The sequence below is a fragment of the Dendrobates tinctorius genome, unplaced genomic scaffold, assembly GCF_039654945.1.
Source record: "Dendrobates tinctorius isolate UK_male_01 unplaced genomic scaffold, ASM3965494v1 ptg000111l, whole genome shotgun sequence".
NCBI lineage: Eukaryota > Metazoa > Chordata > Amphibia > Anura > Dendrobatidae > Dendrobates > Dendrobates tinctorius.
The window spans coordinates 18,013,143-18,037,754 of record NW_027361779.1 but is presented as its reverse complement, the minus strand read 5'-3'; positions in this window follow the sequence as shown (position 1 = coordinate 18,037,754).

The window sequence follows — 24,612 nt, the reverse complement described above, 5'->3', positions numbered from 1 at the left end:
TGCCACACTAACACCAATTCAAATTCAAAGAAGCTTTATTGGCAGGACTAAATACACATTAGTTTTGCCAAAGCAAGTGTACAAAAGGGAATGGGGATAGGGACTATAGGGATGTCGGGTAGGGGTTGTAGGAAAGGTGGATGGGGGCAGATCCAGGATGGGGCTATAGAAGTCCATGGCATAGGGAAGGTGGATGGGGGGATGGGGGCAGATCTAGGGTGGGGGCTATAGAAGTCCATGGCATAGGGAAGGTGGATGGGGGGATTGGGCAGATCCAGGGTGGGGGCCATAGAAGTCCATGGCATATCATAGTTCTCTTTCTCGCAGTCTATGACATTCGCTCACATATTGCGCTGCTATCTCCACTGCTCTCTCTTCTTCCCCCAGTAGGATATACAGTTAGGTCCATATATATTTGGACAGAGACAACATTTTTCTAATTTTGGTTCTAGACATTACCACAATGAATTTTAAACAAAACAATTCAGATGCAGTTGAAGTTCAGACTTTCAGCTTTCATTTGAGGGTATCCACATTAAAATTGGATGAAGGGTTTAGGAGTTTCAGCTCCTTAACATGTGCCACCCTGTTTTTAAAGGGACCAAAAGTAATTGGACAATTGACTCCAAGGCTATTTCATGGGCAGGTGTGGGCAATCCCTTCATTATGTCATTCTCAATTAAGCAGATAAAAGGCCTGGAGTTGATTTGAGGTGTGGTGCTTGCATTTGGAAGGTTTTGCTGTGAAGGAAACATGCGGTCAAGGGAGCTCTCCATGCAGGTGAAACAAGCCATCCTTAAGCTGCAAAAACAGAAAAAACCCATCCGAGAAATTGCTACATTAGGAGTGGCAAAATCTACTGTCTGGTACATCCTGAGAAAGAAAGAAAGCACTGTTGAACTCATCAATGCAAAAAGACCTGGGCGCTCATGGAAGACAACAGTGGTGGATGATCGCAGAATAGTCTCCATGGTGAAGAGAAACCCCTTCACAACAGCCAACCAAGTGAACAACACTCTCCAGAAGATAGGCGTATCAATATCCAAATCTACCATAAAGAGAAGACTGCATGAAAGTAAATACAGAGGGTTTAACAGCACGGGGCAAGCCACTCATAAGCATCAAGAATAAAAAGGCTAGACTGGACTTTGCTAAGAAACATCTAAAAAAGCCAGCACAGTTCTGGAAGAACATTCTTTGGAAAGATGAAACCAAGATCAACCTCTACCAGAATGATGGAAAGAGAAAAGTATGGCAAAGGCGTGGTACAGCTTATGATCCAAAGCATACCACATCATCTGTAAAACACGGCGGAGGCAGTGTGATGGCTTGGGCATGCATGGCTGCCAGTGGCACTGGATCACTATTGTTTATTGATGATGTGACATGACAGAAGCAGCCGAATGAATTCTGAGGTATTCAGAGCCATACTGTGTGCTCAGATCCAACCAAATGCAGCCAAACTGATTGGTCGTCATTTCATAGTACAGATTGACAATGACCCAAAACATAAAGCCAAAGCAACCCAGGAGTTTATTAAAGCAAAGAAGTGGAATATTCTTGAATGGCCAAGTCAGTCACCTGATCTCAACCCAACTGAGCATGCATTTCACTTGTTAAAGACTAAACTTCAGACAGAAAGGCCCACAATCAAACAGCAACTGAAAACCACCGCAGTGAAGGCCTGGCAGAGCATCAAAGAGGAGGAAACACAGCGTCTAGTGATGTCCATGAGTTCAAGACTTCAGGCAGTCGTTGCCAACAAAGGGTTTTAAACCAAGTACTAGAAATGAACATTTTATTTACAATTATTTAATCTGCCCAATTACTTTTGGTCCCTTTAAAAACAGGGTGGCACGTGTTAAGGAGCTGAAACTCCTAAACCGTTCATCCAATTTTAATGTGGCTATCCTCAAATGAAAGCTGAAAGTCTGAACTTCAACTGCATCTGAATTGTTTTGTTTAAAAGTCATTGTGGTAATGTCTAGAACCAAAATTAGAAAAAAGTTGTCTTTGTCCAAATATATATGGACCTAATTGTATGTTTTCTCTTCCTCCTTCATGGTAATGAAATCCGGGAAGAGATGTGAGAGTCTCCTGAAGTGAGTGTCCCTCACTGCTGAGTATTTGGAGCAGTGTAGCAGGAAGTGGGTCTCATCCTCCAGGGCCTCCTGGTAACAGTGTTGGCACAGTCTTTCCTCCCTGGGCTTGTAGCTCTGCCTGTGTCGGCCGGATTTGATGGCCAGACTGTGGGCACTGAGTCTACATCGACTCAGGATTTTGCGGTCTCTGGGGTCTGGGAATTTCTCCAGATATGGGGCCAGACTCTAGTCTCTGTAGACTCCGGCACATGGTCAGTTTCTGTGAGATGATGATGTCGTTCTTCCAGTGACTGACATACCTCTCCTGGCCTTCGTCTACCATCTTCCTAATTCTGGCTTTTGTCAGGTTGTTGTGATTGGTGTTCTGGTCAGGTTGGGTTTGGGTGAGCTGTTCCATGGGTCCTGGTTTTTCTGTTCCACCTACATGTGTCAGGGCTTTATGGTAATGGGAGCTTGGATTGCTCCTACGTAGGTGAGCCCGAAATGACAGTGCCCTCTTTAGAATCGTTAGGTGTAGAGGGAATCTGCCCAGCTCGGCCCAGCAAGCACTATTGGAGGTGCTCCGATGGACTTGGAGAAGGTGCTTGCAGAATTCCTGGTGTAATATTTCTGTTGGGCTGGAATCCCACCTTGACCAGTCTGGGTAGGTGTGAGGACCCCACAGGAGGATTGGAGCGACGATAGAGTCGAAGATTTTTAACCAGACCCTCACTGGTGGCTTTAGATGGTAGAGTTTCCTTCGGATGGCATAGAAGGTTTTGCAGGCCTTGTCTTTCAGGGTCTCTATGGCTTGTTTGAAGCTCCCTGACTGGTGAATCTCAAGGCCCAGGTAGGTATATTTGTCCATTCCTGTAAGGGAGCAGTTGTTGTGGACAAATGAAGGGTGCTGGTCTGATTCTCTCTTTCTCTTCTGGAACACCATGATGTTGGTTTTCTTTGGATTGACCGGTAGTGCCCAGGTGGAGCTGAATTTCTCTAAGATTTTCAGGATGTCTTGGAGGCCTTTCTTGGTTGGTGACAGAAGCAGCAGGTCATCTGCATACAGCAGGAGTTTCACCTGCGCATCGTGGAGGGTGAGAGCTGGTGCTGTGGAAGATTTCAGAGCGGTAGCCAGCTCGTTGATGTAAATGTTGAAGAGCGTTGGGCTTAGACTGCAGCCTTGTCTGACTCCCCGACTCTGCTGGAAATAGGCCGTTCTTCTGCCGCTCACACTCACACTGCAGAGGTTTTCAGTGTAGGAGCTTTTGATAACATCGTAGGTCTTTCCTCCTATTCTGCTCTCCAGCAGTTTCAGGAATAAGCCTGGGTGCCACACCGAATCAAAGGCCTTTTTAAAGTCCACGAAACAAGTGTATATCTTCCCGTTCTTTGTGTTATGAACATGGCTCTGAATGAGGCTGTGTAGGGTATAGATGTGGTCAGTCGTGTGGTGGTTTGGCATGAACCCAGCTTGGCTCTTGCTGAAGATGTTGTGCTCGGTAAGGAAACTGAGGATCCTCTTGTTCAGGATGCTGTTGAACAGTTTTCCCAGGTTGCTGCTGACACATATTCCTCTGTAGTTGGCAGGGTCATACCTGTCCCCATTCTTGTGAATGGGTGTGATAAAGCCTTAGTTCCAGGTGCGAGGGAAGTAGCCAGCACTTAGCACAAAATTGAACAGTTTAACCATTGCAGCCTGTATTTCTGGTGGGCTGTACTTCAGCATTTCTGGTAGGATTCCATCCAGGCCACCGGCTTTTCTACACCTTATGGAAGAGATTCTTTCTGCTACTTCCTGTAATGTAATAGGTGCATCCACGGGGTTTTGGAAGTTTTTATCTTTTTCCTCTATTGCTTTTAGTTTTGCCATTATGCTTTCCTGTTCTTGGCTTAGTTCTTCTTTTGGAATGTCTTTATAGAGGTGTCTGAGGTACTGGAGCCAGATGTTGCCATTTTGGATATGGATGTTTTTTTCCTTGTCTTTTGTGCCCATGTGGTTCCATAGTTCCCAGAAGGAGTTGTCTTGGAGGGCATCTTGGAGTTGGTTAAGTTTGGTGGAGATGTAACTCTGCTTCTTCCTCCTGAGGATGGTTTTGTACTGCCTTTGTATGGTTTCATAGGCTTCCCTCAGACCCAGGTGGTTGGGGTCTCTGAAAGCTGTCATTATGTCACAAACCCAGGGGTACTTCAAATTGACTGTATGCATATTGACATACCCATGCTCCTCACACCTTCCATCCTTCATCTTATCCCACCTCTTTCTTCAACTTTGATGCTAATGTGGTAGGGGGCCAGATTGGGGGGTGGTCCACTGCTTACCAAGACCGGACGATGCAAAGACGAGACGGAGGCAGAATTCAGTTGTAACAGATCCGGGTTTATTGACCGTGCACTCCCTTTTCTGTCTTTCCTTGCTGTTACCTTTCTGTCATTGCCAATCTCCGTCTGTAGTGCACAAATAATCCCCTCCTACTTCCAGTCAAGTCTGTCATCAAGTCACGTTCCCCACACTAGACAAATGTCCCATTAACTGCAATCTGTTAATTGCCCCCTGCTGTGAACCGTCCTCCAGCCCCCTTCTCCTCCCTCCCTCACTCTCCTAGCTTCATTTCATGGACATTTGAAAGGTATAAGTTGAACAGAGCAGGTCAGATATGACCTTGGTCAGATGTGACATCATTTGAAGTGACATATTTAAAGTGATACAGGAGAAATATACCAGAAATAGTCCGGAAATCGGTCAGCCGGTAAGACTAACCACTGCTTTCTTACCTTACTTGTGTTTTTTTTTTTTATCCTACTCTTTAACCATGCTCACATTTGCCATCATCGCTCCACTAATCTTCACTCTCCTTCGCTATCACCAAACCCCTGAACCCTCGAACCAAATAACTATCTCCCCCTCTCTCTTGCCCCCCCACCTCGCTTTATGTGCAGACATACTCCTTAACCTCAGACCTCTCCTACTAAAATACAATACAAGATGATCACTCTCCTTCACCCACCTGCTTTCCCTTTCTCTGCTTCTTCTCACTGCTGGTGACATATCCCCCAATCCTGGCCCCCACTGCCTCATACATCCTATTATTTCTCACCCCTATCTTTTTCACACTAAGAGAAACTACCGCAATCCCTCATACTTAAAACCTGTGCAACTGACCTCCTCCCTCCCACACCCTCTTTCTGGAGCACTTTGGAATGCTCACTCAATCTGCAACAAGCTTCACGTGATCGACGACCTCTTTACCTTGCGCAACCTTTCCTTCCTGGCCCTCACTGATACCTGGCTGACACCGCCTGATACAGCCTCCCCGGCCGCACTGAGTTATGGCGGCTTCCACTTTACCCACACTCCTCACCCTGGCAACAGACATGGTGGAGGAGTGGGTTTCCTCCTTCCTAAAAACTGCTTCTTCAACCCTATCCAACGCCCACCCTCCCTTACCCTCCCTTCTTTCGAGGTTCATTCTGTCTGTATTTACTCTCCCTCTAATCTCCAAATGGCTGTCATATACCACCCACTGGGCTCAGCCACTGCCTTCATCGACCAATTCTCCACCTGGCTCCTCCACTTTCTCTCTGCTGACATTCCCACCATCATCATGGGGGACTTCAACATTCCCATTGACACCCACCAGCCAGCAGCCTCCAAACTCCTGTCATTTACCTCATCCTTTGGACTTACTCAGTGGTCCTCCACAGCCACCCACACAGATGGACATACATTAGACTTCATCTTCACCTGCCTCTGTTCCCTATCTAATCTCACAACCTCTTCCTTCCCCCTATCTTACCACCATCTACTCAACTTATCATCCTTGTCCTTCTCACCTGCACCCACATGTCCAGCCACTAGCACATCCTCGCAGAAACCTCGCACACCTAGACATCCACAGACTCTCAGACTCTCTTCTACCTCTGTCCTCCATATCTACACTCCACAACACGGACAGTGCCACCACTTTCTACAACGCCACCCTCACAACAGCCATAGACTCAGTCACAACAACTTCACCAAAAAACTTTGACAAGCATCCAGGGTCGCGGAGCGGCGTTGGAAGAAAACATGCCTGCCAGACGACTTCACTGCTTTCAAACAAACTACACTTGCCTTTAAATCAGCCCTCACCTCTGCTAAACAGACCTATTTAACAAACCTTGTATCTTCATTATCCCACAACCCAAAACAACTGTTCAGCACATTCAACTCTCTCCTCCGCCCACCACTGCCACCTCCAACTCACCTCATCTCTGCTGAGGACTTTGCCACCTACTTCAAAAACAAGATTGACAAAACAAGGCAAACCTTTACAGTTCCACCACCCTAACTGCTCCACACAACAGACCTCTGCCCTTCCCTAATAACCTCCCTCTCCATCATCACTGAAGGAGAGATTACTCATCTCCTTTCCAAATCACGCCTCACCACCTGTGCACTTGACCGCATCCCTTCCCACCTGCTCCCCAACCTCACTAAAATGATTATTCCAGCCCTAACCCAGCTCTTAAACATATCCCTAACTTCTGGTACCTTCCACTCTGCCTTTAAACATGCCACCATAACACCCATCCTCAAAAAATCAAACCTTGACCCAACTGCTATTCCCAGCTATCGCCCCATATCACTGCTCCCGCTTTCTTCCAAACTCATTGAACAGCATGTCCATGCTCAACTTTCCTCCCACCTCTCATCTAACTCCCTCCTTGACATCCTGCTATCTGGCTTCTGCCCCCACCACTCCACTGAAACTGCCCTGACCAAAATTACTAATGACTTACTCACAGCCAAAGCCAACAGTCAGTTCTCCATCCTCCTCCTTCTTGACCTGTCCTCTGCCTTTGGCACAGTTGACCACTGCCTACTGCTACAGATTCTTTCTTCCCTTGGCATCAAAGATCTTGCCCTGTCCTGGATTTCCTCATACCTTTCTGACCGCACATTCAGCGCTTCCCATTCCCACACTACCTCCTCATCCCACCCCCTCTCTGTTGGAGTCCCCAAGGCTCTGTCCTGGAGCCCCTACTTTTTTCCATCTATACTCTTGGCCTAGGACAACTCATAAAGTCCCATGGCTTCCAGTACCACCTGTATGCAGATGACACTCAGATCTACCTCTCTGGCCCAGATGTCACCTCTCTGCTGTCCAGAATCTCGGAGTGTCTATCAGCCATATCCTCCTTTTTCACCTCTCGCTTCCTAAACCTCAACGTAGACAAAACTGAACTCATTATCTTTCCTCCTTCTCACGTATCTTCCCTACTCAAACTATCCATTATGCTAAACGGCATCATGCTCTCTCTCGCACCTGAAATCCGCTGCCTCGGAGTAACTCTCGACTCTGCTCTGTCCTTCAAACCATACATCCAATCTCCTGCCACTTCCTGTCGCCTCCAACTCAAAAATATTTCCAGAATCCGTCCCTTCCTCAGTCTTCAATCTACTAAAACTTTTGTACATGCCCTCATCATCTCCCGCCTTGACTACTGCAACACTCTCCTCTGTGGCCTCCCTGCTAACTCTCTTGCACCACTCCAGTCTGTCCTCAATTCTGCTGCCTGACTAATCCACCTCTCTCCTCACTACTCCCCTGTCTCCCCCCCTCTGAAAATCTCTCCATTGGCTCCCAATTCCCCAACAAACTGTTACATCGCTCCGTCATACTCACCTGGCCTCTGCTCCCACGCCGCAGCCGGCCTCCGCTCCCACGCCGCAGCTGACCTCCGCTCCCACACCGCAGCCAGCCTCTGCTCCCACGCCGCAGCCTCTCTCCACCCGACGGCCACGGCGGTCACCTCTGACGGTCTCGCGGCCGACGCCATCCCTGCATGCAATGCGCATGCGCCATAGGTCGCAGCCGCACCCTACCTGCTGCTTCTTGTGCTCCAGCTGTGCCCTGACCCGGAAGCACCTTCGGACCAATGACAGACCAGACGGGGCTATATCAGGCCACTTCCCCCTGAAGGAGGCGCCTGATCATTGTGCTACCTTGCACACTGGGCCCTGCTTCCTCCTGTGCTCTCTACAGTCTCTCTGTGCCGTCCTACTCCAGTCCTGCCTCCAGTGTTCCTGTTCCATCCTGTTCCAGTCCTGCCGTCCTACTCCAGTCCTGCCTCCGGTGTTCCTGTTCCATCCTGTTCCAGTCCTGCCGTCCTACTCCAGTCCTGCCTCCAGTGTTCCTGTTCCATCCTGCCGTCCTACTCCAGTCCTGCCTCCAGTGTTCCAGTTCCATCCTGCTCCAGTCCTTCCGTCCTCCGTTATTCCTGTCTCCTGTGTTCAAACTCTGTCCTGTCATCAACACTTCAGTTCCTCCACGTTCCAGTCTATAGTCTTACTCCATTCCTGTCTCCTGTGTGTCAGCCCTGTTCTGTCATCTACACTTCAGTCCAACTGTCCTCTACTCCAGTCCATCCTGAGCCGCCCCTCTTGGTATTGGCTACCATGGTACTCGAACCCCTGGGCCTGCTCCTAATGGTCCCTGTATAGGGGTCGGTTCCACCTGGCAGCTTGCCCGGGGCCCCTCTGTGCCACGGTCCAGAGGGTCCACTCCTGGACATTCCGGCTCCTGACCACCCACGTTAACAGTACGATCAGGCCATGGACTCCGCCGGTACTACTGCTGCTACTCAGAAAAAGTTGCTTTTCCTGCGCATTATGTCGATCATGAAGTCTATGGACACCCGTTTGTCGGCCCTGCATGTGGCCAATCCTGGAAATGCCACTCCAACAGGAGCTGGGTCAGCAACAAGATACTCAAGCCCACATTTTGTCTTACATGGCCTCCTTTGACAGTCGCTTGTCGGCCCTCCAGGCTGCTACCGCAGTCCAGGCTCCTCCCTCCGCGTCTACAGCTCTCCTGACGCCCCGCCTTGCCAAACCGCCTCACTTCACTAGGGATCCCAAGCTCTGTAGGGGGTTCTTAAATCAGTGTAGCCTCCACTTTGAATGGTTGCCGCAGCAATATCCCTCTGATCGGGCCAAGGTGGCCTTCATCATGTCCCATCTGGAGGGGGAGACCGTGTCTTGGTTGAATCCCCTCTGGGAACGTGATGACCCTGTAGTCTCGAGTCTCCCGGTTTTCTTGGATCCTTTTCGCAGGGTCTTCGATGAGCCGGGCCGGTTAGCCTCTCTCACTGAGTCACTCTTTAACTTACATCAGGGTTCTCTCACGGTCGGACAGTACTCTATTCGCTTTCGCACTGTCTCCTCTGAGTTCGGCTGGAATAACGCGGCTTTGGTAGGGGCATTCTGGCGTGGTCTTTCAGGCAGAATAAAAGATGAACTCGCAGGTCGAGATACCCCGTCCACCTTAGAGGACCTTATCTCGCTGGCTACACGCACTGACCTACGCTTCCAGGAGCGCGCTGGCGAATCAGCGAGAGACAGGAGGTCCACCAGGCCAGTTCCCCTTTTCACCCGTTCTGCCAGTCCCCATTCGGCCGGGTCCTCTTCTCCCTCCTCGGTCGAATCCATGCAGATAGATCACCTAAAGTTGGCCGAGTTGCGTCAGAGAGAGAGGCGGGCACAATGGCTGGGCCTCTATTGCGGTGATTCATCACACTATGTCCGCACCTGTCCTAAGAGACAGGGAAACTTCTCCACCTAGGTCAGGTAAGAGAGGCCTCCCTAGGTGATGATGATCCCTCTCAACCTCTTACGATTTCTGTGCTTTTGGTTTCAGGGGAGAGACGTGGTTCCGAGGTGGGCTACGTGGATTCGGGCTCAGCAGGTAACTTCATTCGACCTGAAGAGGTGGACAAATACCAAATTCCCGTGGTTACTCTATCTAACCCTATCCAGACTGCCGCAATGGATGGCAAACCGATACAGGTGACCATCACCTTGGTCACTGAAGAAGTGGAGTTGCAAGTCGGCGCCTTACACCGAGAGAAGATAGCCTTCTACGTTTTGCCTAAGCTCTCTCATGCCATCCTACTTGGTCTTTCATGGTTAAGGACTCATCAGCCTGTTCTCGACTGGTCTTCTGGGGAGATACTCCGCTGGGGGCACCTGTGCCAAGCTCACTGTCTGACTCCTGTCCGCCTGGTGGCCGCTCCTCGGTCACCTCCAGACCTTCCGGGTCTTCCTCCAGCCTACAGCTCTTGCGCCAATGTTTTTGATAAGAAGGAAGCGGAGGTCCTTCCTTCACACCGGCCGTTTGACTGCCCTATTGAACTTGTTCCCAGTTCAACCCCTCCAAGGGGCAGAATCTACCCCTTGTCTCCCGCAGAGACCACCGCCATGACCGAGTACGTCCAAGAGAACCTCGCCAAAGGCTTTATGCGGAAATCCTCTTCTCCCGCGGGAGCCAGGTTCTTCTTCATCAAAAATAAGGATGGAACTCTACGGCCTTGCATTGACTATAGGGGCTGGAATGAGATTGCCATCAAGAACAGGTACCCTCTTCCACTCATTCTGGAGCTGTTTGACCATCTCAGAGGGGCTCGGGTCTTCTCCAAGCTGGACCTCAGAGGAGCCTATAATCTGGTCCGTATCCGTGCAGGTGACGAGTGGAAGACCGCTTTCAACACTCAAGACGGCAATTACGAGTACCTGGTCATGCCCTTTGGTCTTTGCAATGCTCCTGTGGTGTTTCAAGAGTTCGTCAATAAGATCTTCCAGGATCTCTTGTACTCCTGTGTGGTCATGTACTTAGACGACATCCTCGTCTTCTCGCCGGACCTCTCGTCCCACAGAAAGAGTGTCTGCCTGGTGCTACAGCATCTTCGAGAGAACCGCCTGTATGCGAAGATCGAGAAATGTCTCTTCGAACAGACCTCTCTGCCGTTTCTGGGATACATTATCTCCGACGCTGGTCTAAGGATGGACCCTGAGAAGTTGTCTGCCATTCTCAAATGGCCTCGCCCCGTCGGAGTAAAGGCGATACAACGATTTCAAGGAATCGCCAATTATTACCGGCAATTTGTCTCCCACTTCTCCATGATCACAAGACCTATTTCTGCTCTCACCCGTAAGGGGACTACCCCCAAAGATTGGACTCATGAGGCTGAGGAGGCCTTTTTGACCCTAAAACGGGCTTTCTCCACGACTCCGGTCCTGCATCTCCCTGAGAGCAATCGACCTTTTGTACTCGAGGTGAACGCTTCCTCGACAGGTGCCGGGGCAGTATTGTACCAGAGAACCACCTCCGGTTGCCTGCATCCTTGTGGCTTCTTCTTGAAGGCCTTCTCTCCATCCGAGTGTAACTACTCGATTGGCGACCGGGAACTCCTGGCCATCAAGTTGGCTTTGGAGGAATGGCGTCACCTCCTGGAAGGAGCTGTTCATCCCTTTGTCATCTTCTCAAACCACAAGAATCTGACCTATCTCCAGTCTGCCCAGAGACTCAACCCTCATCAGGCCAGATGGTCCTTATTTTTCGCCTGATTTGTCTTTGAGCTCCATTTCCGTCCTGGCAACAAGAATACCAAATCCGACGCCCTGTCCAGGGTCTTCCAGCCACATGAAACAACGGAGGAACCTTCGCATATCATTGATCACACTAGGATCATCACAGGTGCTCCAGTGAACTGGCTTACTCCTCCTCCAGGCAAGACACTTGTGCCTGAGACTCTCAAGCGAAAGGTCCTCCTATGGGGGCACTCCTCCAAACTGACCAGCCATGCCTGAACTAAGAAGACCCTTGATCTTATCTCACGTCACTGCTGGTGGCCCACGCTCCGCCAAGATGTACTCGACTTTGTGGCTTCTTGTCCATCCTGTGCTAAAAACAAAGTGCCACGAAGACCTCTGTCTGGCTTGTTGCTTCCATTGCCCGTTCCTACGGTTCCTAGGGAAAACATCGCCATGGATTTCATCACCGACCTACCCCGCTCTTTGGGCTGCACAGTCATTTTGGTGGTGGTGGATCGTTTTTCCAAGATGGCCCACTTCGTCCCTCTGCCCGGTCTTCCCTCGGCGCTGGAGCTGGCCAAAGTTTTCATTCACCAAATCTTCAGACTCCATGGACTACCTCAACGCATTGTGTCTGACCGAGGGGTTCAGTTTACCTCCAAGTTCTGGCATTCACTTTGGAAGCTCATGAACATTTCCCTCGACTTCTCCTCAGCCTACCATCCACAGTCCAACGGACAGGTAGAGCGTACCAACCAGACATTGATGGGGTACCTAAGTCATTTCTCCAACGCTCACCAGAACGATTGGGTCGACTTACTCCCCTGGGCAGAGTTTGCTTATAACAACCATGCTGGCGAGTCCTTGGCCAAGTCTCCGTTCTTCATTGTTTTTGGCAGACATCCTGGTGTTCCTCTTCCGATAACCCCTGCCTCCGAGTTACCCACGGCCAACACCTTGTCCTCTGAATTTTCCAAGATTTGGGCCGAGACCAATATGTCACTCAAGAGGTCCGCTGATCAGATGAAGAATTATGCCGACAAAAGGAGATTGGATCCTCCACCGTATCATGTTGGGGACAAAGTCTGCCTCTCCTCCAAATTCATCCGGTTGAAACTGCCCTCCTGCCAGTTGGGACCACGCTACATCGGTCCGTTTTTAAATTCTTGGGCGTATCAACGAAGTCTCCTACAAATTGAGGTTGCCTGCTTCGCTCCGGGTCCCGAACACCTTCCACGTCTCCCTCCTGAATCGCTTCCATTCCTTGCCCGTTCCTGGTCCTCAGCCGGTGGGTCCCGATGATGTCTTTGAAGTGCAGGAAATTCTCGCTATGAAGAGGGTTAGAGGTAGGACATTCTTTCTTGTTGATTGGAGGGGCTTTGGTCCTGAGGAGAGATCCTGGGAGCCTCGGGAGAATATCAATGCTCCCCGTATCCTCAAGAGATTTCTTGCAAATCTCCGAGGAGGGAGGTTTAGGGGAGGGGGTACTGTAACAACACTCCGTCATACTCACCCGGCCTCCGCTCCCACGCCGCAGCAGGCCTCGGCTCCAATGCCGCAGCCTCTCTCCACCCGACGGCCACAGCGGTCACCTCTTATGGGCTCGCGGCCGACGCCATCCCTGCATGCAATGCGCATGCACCATAGGCCGCATCCGCGCCTCCCTGCTGCTTCTTGTGCTCCAGCTGTGCCCTGACCCGGAAGTACCTTCGGACCAATGGCAGACTAGATGGGGCTATATCAGGCCGCTTCTCCATGAGGGAGGTGCCTGATCGTTGTGTTACCTTGTACACTGGGCCCTGCTTCCTCCTGTGCTCTCTACAGTCTCTCTGTGCCATCCTACTCCAGTCCTGCCTCCGGTGTTCCTGTTCCATCCTGTTCCAGTCCTGCCATCCTACTCCAGTCCTGCCTCCGGTGTTCCTGTTTCATCCTGTTCCAGTCCTGCCGTCCTACTCCAGTCCTGCCTCCGGTGTTTCAGTTCCATCCTGCTCCAGTCCTTCCGTCCTCCGTTATTCCTGTCTCCTGTGTTCAAACTCTGTCCTGTCATCTACACTTCAGTTCCTCCACGTTCCAGTCTATAGTCTTACTCCATTCCTGTCTCCTGTGTGCCAGCCCTGTTCTGTCATCTACACTTCAGTCCCACTGTCCTACTCCAGTCCATCCTGAGCCGCCCCTCTCAGTACCGGCTACCGTGGTACTCGAACCCCTGGGCCTGCTCCTAACGGTCCCTGTATAGGGGTCGGTTCCACCTGGCAGCTCGCCCGGGGCCCCTCGGTGCCACGGTCCAGAGGGTCCACTCCTGGACATTGCGGCTCCTGACCACCCACGCTAACGCGAATCCAGTTCAAACTACTAACACTGACCTACAAAGCCATCCACAACCTTTCCCCTCCCTATATCTCTGAACTAATCTACCAATATCTTCCCTCAGGTAATCTTCGATCCTCCCAAGACCTCCTACTCTTGTTCACACTTATTCGTTCCTCACTAGTGTTGACCGATACCGTTCGATACCCAAAAATATCGTATTGGATGGTATCGCCCGATACGAAAAAAATATCGGGTATCGCCGATTCCGATACCAGAAGTCCCATTCAAGTCAATGGGACTTCCGGTATCGGAATTTAAAAAAGCCCTTTATTTCCTTGTTGGCTAATTCTACATAATTGAAAACAAATAAGAATCATGTAGAATGTATTGTGGGAGGTGGAGGAGACATTAAAGGCATAGTGGTTTATTCAAATCACATGGCATAGCATTAATTCCAATTTTTTTTTCAAGACGTTCGGAGTTAAAAAGATATTGACTATGTTAACTTTTTTATATTTTGTCAGATATGTATGTTTCACAACTTCCATGCTCTTCACCTTCTTTTGTACTTCTCCCACACTTTCTCCTTCATGATCCGCAACAGTAGCATTTTTTTCATCAACTTTTTCTTCACCTTATTCATCTTCTTCTTCTTAACCTTCTTCCCATTAATTTTTTTTTTCTTCCATTCTTCATATTCTTCTTATTCAGCTATTATTAATTTTCATATGCTATTTCTTCATCTTCTTCCTATTCTTCTTTTTCTTCATTTTCTTATGGTGACAGGCATTCCTGTAGTACTTATCTATAAAAGTTATAAGATTACACCTTACGTTCTGCCTGTCACAAAAGATTTACAACAGGATTTGTCCGCGTTCAGTTTGGCCTGCAGCAGCAGGCATTTTCCAGGGGCACCACGAGGAGGAACGGACTCACCCCCATTTACTGCTTAGTCTTCTTCTGCTTTTAATTTTGATTTCTTCTATGATGATTTTTAGTCTTATGCTTAATGTTCTTCTGCTTTCTGTTCTTCTGCTTTTGCTTCTTCTGCTTCTTGTTCTTCTGTCTTTTGTTCTGTATCTTGGTGGTTGTCTTCATGTTCTTTGTCCTCTTGGTCATATTATTTAGGGTCATATTTATGGTCTTCTTTGGTGTGGTCTTCAGGGTCGTCGTCATCAGGGTCGTCGTCATGGAGATCAATAAGGATTACCAAAGACAATTTCAAAAAGCTTGATCTTGGAAATGTAGCAGAAGGTGCAAGAAGGCTGAGAAACTGGCGAGAACCAGCTGACAGTACTGGAACCCCTAGTGGCAGCAGAAGGAACAATAGCCAATGGCACTACTGAGGAACAGCTGACGGTGCTGGACCCCGGTTCCACTACCAAGGACCAGCTGACGTTGCTGGACCTCGGATACCGAGATGGAGGCACCTAGGCCAAAGGCTCTGGCGAGAACCAGCTGACAGTGCTGACACCCGGATGGGTAGCAGAAGGAACAAGAGCCAATGGCACTACCGAGGACCAACTGACGGTGCTGGACCACGGTTACTAAGCAGAAGGTACCTGTGCTAAAAAGCACTACCAAGGACCAGCTGACGGTGCTGGACCTCGGATACCGAGATGGAGGCACCTAGGCCAAAGGTACTGTCGAGAACCAGCTGACAGTGCTGGAACCCGGATGGGTAGCAGAAGGAACAAGAGCCAATGGCACTACCAAGGACCAACTGACGGTGCTGGATCACGGTTACTAAGCAGAAGGTACCTGTGCTAAAAAGCACTACTAAGGACCAGCTGACGGTGCTGGACCTCGGATACCAAGATTGAGGCACCTAGGCCAAAGGCTCTGGCGAGAACCAGCTGACAGTGCTGGAACCCGGATGGGTAGCAGAAGGAACAAGAGCCAATGGCACTACCGAGGACCAACTGACGGTGCTGGACCATGGTTACTAAGCAGAAGGTACCTGTGCTAAAAAGCACTACCAAGGACCAGCTGACAGAGCTGGACCTCGGATACCGAGATGGAGGCACCTAGGCCAAAGGCTCTGGCGAGAACCAGCTGACAGTGCTGGAACCCGGGTGGGTAGCAGAAGGTACCCATCCAAAGCAAAGTAGCCAGGCCACAAGCCGGCCGCAGTTACCGAAACCCACCGTCCTACAGGGGGTCCATGTCCGATTGGCACTACGGATCCAGCCTTCAGTGCCAGTTCCCGCAGCCCACATAGGAGTCACCTAAACTGCAGGCACCGTAGAGTCGGCTAACCCGGCCGCAAGACGACAGGACAACGGATTGTTGGCATAGTGACCTTGACACTACCCAGAAACAGCTGGCATGCTGGAACCAGGCTGGGCAACAGGGAGTACCCGTGCCAAAGACACTGCCGAGAACCAGCTGACGGTGCTGGAACCCAGATGGGTAGCAAAAGCTACAAGAGCCAATGGCACTACCAAGGACCAGCTGACGGTGCTGGACCTCGGATACCGAGATGGAGGCACCTAGGCCAAAGGCTCTGGCGAGAACCAGCAGACAGTGCTGGAACCCGGGTGGGTAGCAGAAGGTACCCGTTGAAAGCAAAGTAGCCAGGCCGCAAGCCGGCCGCAGTTACCGAAACCCACAGTCCTACAGGGGGTCCATGTCCCATTGGCACTACGGATCCAGCCTTCAGTGCCAGTTCCCGCAGCCCGCATAGGAGTCACCTAAACTGCAGGCACCGTAGAGTCGGCTAACCCGGCCGCAAGACGACAGGACAACGGATTGTTGGCATAGTGACCTTGACACTACCCAGAAACAGCTGGTGTGCTGGAACCAGGCTCGGCAACAGGGAGTACCCATGCCAAAGACATTGCCGAGCACCAACTGGCGTTGTTGGAGCCCAGGGACAATTATGGCGTAGGCCGCGGCCTACTTGGTTGTAGTTTTAGATTGTTTGTAGGCTACAACAGACTGTCAACGTGCTCCAATTAGGCATCTGTCTCCACTCTGTTTCCAGGATTTCATGTGACCACCAAGACCGCCAGTTTATGCGTACAGTAGCCGTCTGCCCAATCCACACGTGTTCCTGTGTTACTGGGGTTCTGTAATGTCAGCAGATCCCCTGTAGTGTGTCTGCCAATGTCTCCTGCTCTGTCCACATTCCCACCACTTGCAGTGGGAAGGTGGACAGCGCAGGAGACAGTGCCGGACACACATTGGGGGATCAGCTCACGTTACAGAACACCAGGAACACAGGAAAAGGTGTGGAATGCGTGGACGGCAACTGTGAGCAGGAACTGGCGGTGTTGGAGGTCAGGGGAAATACTAGAGACAGAGTGGAGACAGAGGCCAAATCAGAGAATGTTTAAATCTGAAGTAGTTACAATTTGGAGGCAGCAGCAGTTTGCCCTCCACACAGCAGGGGATCAGCTGACGTTACCGAACCCCACTTTCACATGAACGAGTGTTATTTTCTGTGTGGACAGCACTTCCGAGCACCAACTGGCGTTGTTGGAGCCCAGGGACAATCATGGTGCAGGCCGAGGCCTACTAGGAGCCAGGTGTAAATCGGAGGTATTTTGACTTTGGAGGGAGCAGAACACTTTGCCCTCCACACAACAGTGGATCAGCTGACGTTACCGAACCCCACTTTCACATGAACAAGTGTTTTTTTCTGTGTGGACAGCACTTCCGAGCACCAACTGGCGTTGTTGGAGCCCAGGGACAATCATGGTGTAGGCCGAGGCCTACTAGGAGCCAGGTGTAAATCGGAGGTATTTTGACTTTGGAGGGAGCAGGACACTTTGCCCTCCACACACCAGGGGATCAGCTGACGTTACCGAACCCCACTTTCACATGAACAAGTGTTTTTTTTCTGTGTGGACAGCACTTCCGAGCACCAACTGGCGTTGTTGGAGCCCAGGGACAATCATGGTGTAGGCCGAGGCCTACTTGGTGGTAGTTTTAGCTTGTTTATAGGCTACAACAGACTGTCAACATGCTCCAATTAGGCATCTGTCTCCACTCTGTTTCCAGGATTTCACGTGACCACCAAGACCGCCAGTTTATGCGTACAGTAGCCGTCTGCCCAAACCACATGTGTTCCTGTGTTACTGGGGTTCTGTAATGTCAGCAGATCCCCTGTATTGTGTCTGCCAATGTCTCCTGCTCTGTTCACATTCCCACCACTTGCAGTGGGAAGGTGGACAGCGCAGGAGACAGTGCCGGACACAGATTGGGGGATCAGCTCACGTTACAGAACACCAGGAACACAGGAACAAGTGTGGAATGCGTGGACGGCAACTGTGAGCAGGAACTGGCGGTGTTGGAGGTCAGGGGAAATACTAGAGACAGAGTGGAGACAGAGGCCAAATCAGAGAATGTTTAAATCTGAAGTAGTTACAATTGGGAGGCAGCAGCAGTTTGCCCTCCACACAGCAGGGGATCAGCTGATGTTACCGAACCCCACTTTCACATGAACGAGTGTTTTTTTCTTTGTGGACAGCACTTCCAAGCACCAACTGGCGTTGTTGGAGCCCAGGGACAATCACGGTGCAGGCCGAGGCCTACTAGGAGCCAGGTGTAAATCGGAGGTATTTTGACTTTGGAGGGAGCAGGACACTTTGCCCTCCACACAGCAGGGGATCAGCTGACGTTACTGACCCCCACTTTCACATGAATGAGTGTTTTTTTCTGTGTGGACAGCACTTCCGAGCAACAACTGACGATGTTGGAGCCCAGGGATAGTCGTTTTGTAGGCTGAGGCCTACTTGGAGGCAGTTTAAGATAAGACGTTGTTTGAATTTGGAGGCAGCAGGAGAGTTTGCCCTCCACACAGCAGGGGATCAGTTGACGTAACCGAACCCCACTTTCACATGAACAAGTGTTTTTTTCTGTGTGGACAGCACTTCCGAGCACCAACCGGCGTTGTTGGAGCCCAGGGACAATCATGGTGTAGGCCGAGGCCTACTTGGTGGCACTTTTAGCTTGTTTGTAGGCTACAACAGACTGTCAACATGCTCCAGTTAGGCATCTGTCTCCACTCTGTTTCCAGGATTTCACGTGGCCACCAACACCGCCAGTTTATGCGTACAGTAGCCGTCTGCCCAATCCACACGTGTTCCTGTGTTGCTGGGGTTCTGTAATGTCAGCAGATCCCCTGATGTGTGTCTGCCAATGTCTCCTGCTCTGTCCACATTCCCACCACTTGTAGTGGAAAGGTGGACAGCACAGGAGACAGTGCCGGACACACGTTGGGGGATCTGCTCACGTAACAGAACACCAGGAACACAGGAACAAGTGTGGAATGCATGGACGGCAACTGTGAGCAGGAACTGGCGGTGTTGGAGGTCAGGGGAAATACTAGAGACAGAGTGGAGACAGAGGCCAAATCAGAGAATGTTTAAATCAGAAGTAGTTACAATTTGGAGGCAGCAGCAGTTTGCCCTCCACACAGCAGGGGATCAGCTGACGTTACCGACCCCCACTTTCACATGGACGAGTGTTTTTTTCTGTGTGTACAGCACTTCTGAGCACCAACTGGCGTTGTCGGAGCCCAGGGAAAATCAGGTAGTAAGCTGAGGCCTACTTGGTGGCAGTTTTCGATTGTTTCTACACTACTACTAACTGTCAACGTACTCCAATTAGGCCTCTGGCTTCACTCTGTTTCGAGTATTACCTCTGGCTTCCAACCACACCACCACACCAGTTGCTGCTCTGAAATGCCGTCTGCACAACCAACACTTGTTCCTTTGTTACTGGGGTTCTGTAACAGCAGCTTCTCCCTAGAGGTGAGTCAGGCAATGTCTCCTGCTCTGTCCACTTTTCCACTACAAGTAGTGGGAATGTAGACAAAGCAGGAGACATTGCCGGACTCACCTCTGGAGGTGAGCAGATGTTACAGAACCCAAGTAACACAGGAACAAGTGTTGATTGTGCAGACGGCACTTGAGAGCAGAAACAGGCGGTGTTGTAGGCCGGAGGAAATACTCAAAACAGAGTGGAGACAGAGGGCAAATCAGAGAACATATTAAATCAGAGGTAGTCAGAAGTTGTAGGCAGCAGGAGAGTTTGCCGTACACACAGCGGGGGATCAGCTGACGTTACCGATCCCCACTTACCCATGAGCGAGTGTTTTGTCTGTGCTTACAGCACTTCTGAGCACCAACTGGCGGTGTCGGAGCCCAGGGAAAATCAGGTAGTAGGCTGAGGCCTACTTGGAGCCAGGTGTAAATCTGAGGTACTTTGAGTTTGGAGGGAGCAGGACACTTTGCCATACACACAGCAGGGGATCAGCAGACGTTACCGAACCCCACTTACACATGAACAAGTGTTTTGTCTGTGCGTACAGCACTTCTGAGCACCAACTGGCGGTGTCGGAGCCCAGGGAAAATCAGGTAGTAGGCTGAGGCCTACTTGGTGGCAGTTTTTGATTGTTTCTACACTACTACTAACTGTCAACGTACTCCAATTAGGCCTCTGGCTTCACTCTGTTTCGAGTATTTCCTCTGGCTTCCAACCACGCCAGTTGCTGCTCTGAAATGCCGTCTGCACAACCAACACTTGTTCCTGTGTTACTGGGGTTCTGTAACAGCAGCTTCTCCCTAGAGGTGAGTCAGGCAATGTCTCCTGCTCTGTCCACTTTTCCACTACAAGTAGTGGGAATGTAGACAAAGCAGGAGACATTGCCAGACTCACCTCTGGAGATGAGCAGATGTTACAGGACCCAGGTAACACAGGAACAAGTGTTGATTGTGCAGACGGCACTTGAGAGCAGAAACAGGCGGTGTTGTAGGCCGGAGGAAATACTCAAAACAAAGTGGAGACAGAGGGCAAATCAGAGAACATATTAAATCAGAGGTAGTCAGAAGTTGTAGGCAGCAGGAGAGTTTGCCGTACACACAGCAGGGGATCAGCTGACATTACCGAACCCCACTTACACATGAGCGAGTGTTTTGTCTGTGTGGACAGCACTTCTGAGCAACAACGGGCATTGCTGTAGCCCAGGAAATAAAGTTCAGGTCATAGAAACATGAACACAACAGGAGACCTGGATCCTGTTGCCAGACAATTATTTATTCTGGAAGAGGACTGGCAAATTCAGGTGAGATCCAGGCCTTGTTCATTTTCACAAAAGTAAGCCGGTCAACATTATCGGCGGATAGTCGCGTGCGATGGTCTGTTACCACACCACCTGCAGCACTAAAGACACGTTCCGATAATACACTGGCAGCAGGGCAAGCCAGCACCTCCAATGCATACTGGCTAAGCTCTGGCCATGTATCCAGCTTAGAGACCCAATACTTGAAGGGGGAAGAGCCGTCTGGGAGTACACTAACAGGACAAGACAAGTAGTCTGTCACTATCTGACGGAAACGTTGCCTCCTGCTGACTGGAGCCGTCTGTGATAGTGTAGCCGTTTGTGGCGGTCCCACAAAACTTTTCCACATTTGGGCCATACTGGCCTTGCCTTGTCCTGCGGCACTGCCTCTGCTACCTTTTTGTGCAGTGCTTCCTCCACTGCCTCTACCCACATGGTTGCTTTGAAAAGCACTACGAGCAACACGTGCGGGGGGAATGGAGAACATGATGGCCTGCACAAGTGTTTCTTGGTACTCCCGCATTTTACGCTCCCGGTTCAACTGTGGTATGAGGCTTTGTAAGTTGTCCCGGTAGCGAGGATCTAAGAGGGTGTACACCCAATAATCAGCCGTGTGGAGAATGTTGGCGATGCGGCGGTCATTTAACATGCACTGCAGCATGAAATCAACCATGTGCTGCAGACTGCTAACTGGACCGGAAACGCTGTCCCCAGCTTGAGGCAGCATCTCAGCCTGCTCAGCATCACCCCACGCTCGCTGTACACACTGACTACTAGAGCCTTGTGTACCTCCCTCCTCTGGAGAGATGTGTTCCTCCTCTTCCATTGACTCCTCGTCATCCTCCTCACTAAGTGTCCCATGCCTGGGCCTTTGTGTGGAAGCACGTTGCGCAGACTTGCCAGAAGCAGATGGAATTTCTGACTCCTCATCCTCGACTTCATCAAAAACCTCCTCACTTAGTGCTTGTAAGGTTTTTTGAAGCAGACAGATAAGGGGGACAGTCATGCTGACTAGTGCATCATCTGCACTGGCCATCCGCGTGGAGTCATCGAAGGCACGCAAAACTTGGCAGATGTCCCTCATAGTGACCCACTCAGTAGTGGTGAAGTGTGTCCGGTGCACAGTGCAACTTGTTTGCGCCTGATGCAGCTGGTACTCCATTACTGCTGCCTGCTGCTCACACAACCGCTCCAACATATGTAACGTTGAATTCCACCTGGTGGGGAGGTCACATATGATGCGATGTTCTGGCAGGCGGAATCGGCGTTGCAGAGATGCAATGCGCGATCTTGCCATGCTGGAACGCCGCAAGTGAGCACACTCTAGGCGAACCTTGTGCAGCAGTGCATCAAGATCCGGATAGTCCCTCAGAAAGCTCTGCATGACCAAATTGAGCACGTGTGCCAGACATGGTATGTGAGGGAGGTTGCCTAGGCCCAGAGCTGCCACTAGATTTCGGCCATTGTCACTCACTACCAAACCTGGCTGGAGATTCGTTGGCACAAACCACACATCGCTCTCCTGCTTGATGGCATTCCAGAGCTCCTGTGCTGTGTGGCTCCGATTCCCCAAAGAAATTAATTTAAGGACGGCCTGTTGACGTTTGGCCACACCTGTGCTCATATCTGGCATAACAGGCTCATGCAGTGCTGATTCCGAGGAACTAGAGTAGGAGGAGGACTCAATATGTACAGACTGCATTCCTGCAATCCTTGGAGTTGGCAGAATATGTACAGAGCCACTCTCCAGATCTGTACCCGGCTCCACAACATTGACCCAATGGGCAGTGAGGGAAAGGTATCGTCACTGTCCATGGCTACTGGTCCACGCATCGGTGGTCAGGTGGACCTTGCTACTGACGGCGTTTAGTAGCGCATTTTTAATTTTTCCCTCCACATGCTTTTGCAGGGCAGGGACGGCTTGCCTGCTGAAATAAAAGCGGCTGGGCACATTGTATTGTGGAACTGCCAATGACATCAAGTTCCGGAAGGTGTCAGTCTCCACCAGCCTGAATGACAGCATCTCAAGGGCCAGTAGTTTGGCAATGCTGGCATTCAGAGCCAGTGCTCGGGGATGGTTTGCCGAGTTTGGCCGCTTTTTCTCCCATGCCTGTGCTACCGATTGCTGGTGAGTGGCCTGGGAGTGTGCTGATGACTGAGAACGTGGTTCAGTGGGTGGAATTTCACTGGGTCTCTGGACAACAGTGGCAGAGGTTCTTCCATGACGTTCCAGTGAGGAAACCGAACCAGCTGTGTGTGAGCTGGAGGAAGAGGCCCCAACACGAGCTGAAGAGGTGGTAGGTGCTGCTGAAGGTTGGCCTACATCTTCAGTGTGTGTGTAACTCCACCTCGTGCTTGGTACACACATGTTTCCACATATTTGTGGTATTGAGGTTGCTCACATTTTTCCCTCGTTTAACTTTCTGATGACACAGCTTGCATTTGACAAAGCAAATGTCATCTGCAACTGTGTCAAAAAAGACCACGCACTGCAAGTCCTGGGAGCGCCCGTTTTGTGTTTTGGAAGAGGATTGCTCCTCACGGGTGCCAAAGTGGAGGCTACAGGCAACCAAGTCTGCCCCCGCCCTCTCCCTCCTCTTTTGGCCGTTCGGGGAATCTCTTCCCCAGAGCTGCTCCCACCACCTTCCTGTGGCTGACGCCATGATGGGTCAAGGACCTCATCATCTCCACTCCCCTCTTCAAGCACCGGCTAGTCCTGGGTTGTCTCGCCAGCACCGTACTCACCAGAAATTGGCAACTGAGTCTCATCATCATCAGATGAGTGCTGAGGTGTGCTGACAATAGGCACTGGCCCACCCGCCTCTTCAGATTCAGAGGGACAAAGTAGTTGCGCATCACTGCATACTCCCTCTTCTTCACGCTCTAGAATGCTGCTTGGCTGGCCACCTCTTTCCAAGCCAACAGATTCTGAGAACATAAGTAAAGATTGAGATGGCTCCTCTCCAAGGCTCTCAGACTGCTTGGGCAATTTGGCAGGTGGTGAAGAGACAGATGGTTGCTCTTCAGTGCTCTGGCCCTGAGAGGATGCGAAAGTCATTGAAGTGGATGCGTTAGCTGCCATCCATCCGACAACGGCTTCAATTTGTTCGTCACGCAGCAGTGGGGTACGGCAAGGTCCTACAAAGCTGCGCATGAAGGACTGTTGCCTGGTAAAAGTGGGGGATGCCGGGTCACTGGTAGCCGCAGCAGACACCGAATCCCCACGTCCTCTCCCTGCTGAATCACCCCGTCCTCTCCCTGCTGAAACTCCATAGCCACGACCACGTGCCTTACTCCCTGCCTTCTTCATCTTGGTAGACTGATAAAGATAGGCAGAAAAGTAAAAAAAGGGGGGGCTTAGTGTTCTTATTCCTGAACACCTGCTAACCAGTGTAAGAAACACTAATTTGGCTAAGAGTGTGTGTACTACACTTTAATATGATCTAATGTGGCCTACACAACTCTAAAGTGGAGTGTTTGGTGAACTTTATTTCCTTTTTTTTGGGGGGGAAATAAAAGGATGTGACCAAAGTTTGAAAGCTATAGTATCACAAACTTTTTGGAGCGATTACAATGCAGGAAGCTAACCTACAATGCAATTCATGAGGCTCCAAAAAATAGGGTGATACTAGTCTGGCTGGCCCTGAAGGGCACAAGCCAGCAAAAAGGCTCCTCTATCTAATCCTATATAGTGTTTGCAACCAACCAATGACAATGGATGCGGATGGAAGCACACTAATATAGGAGCAAAAATCTGAACAAATTAGCTGCAAAAAAAGGACTATGTATGAGGCAGTGAT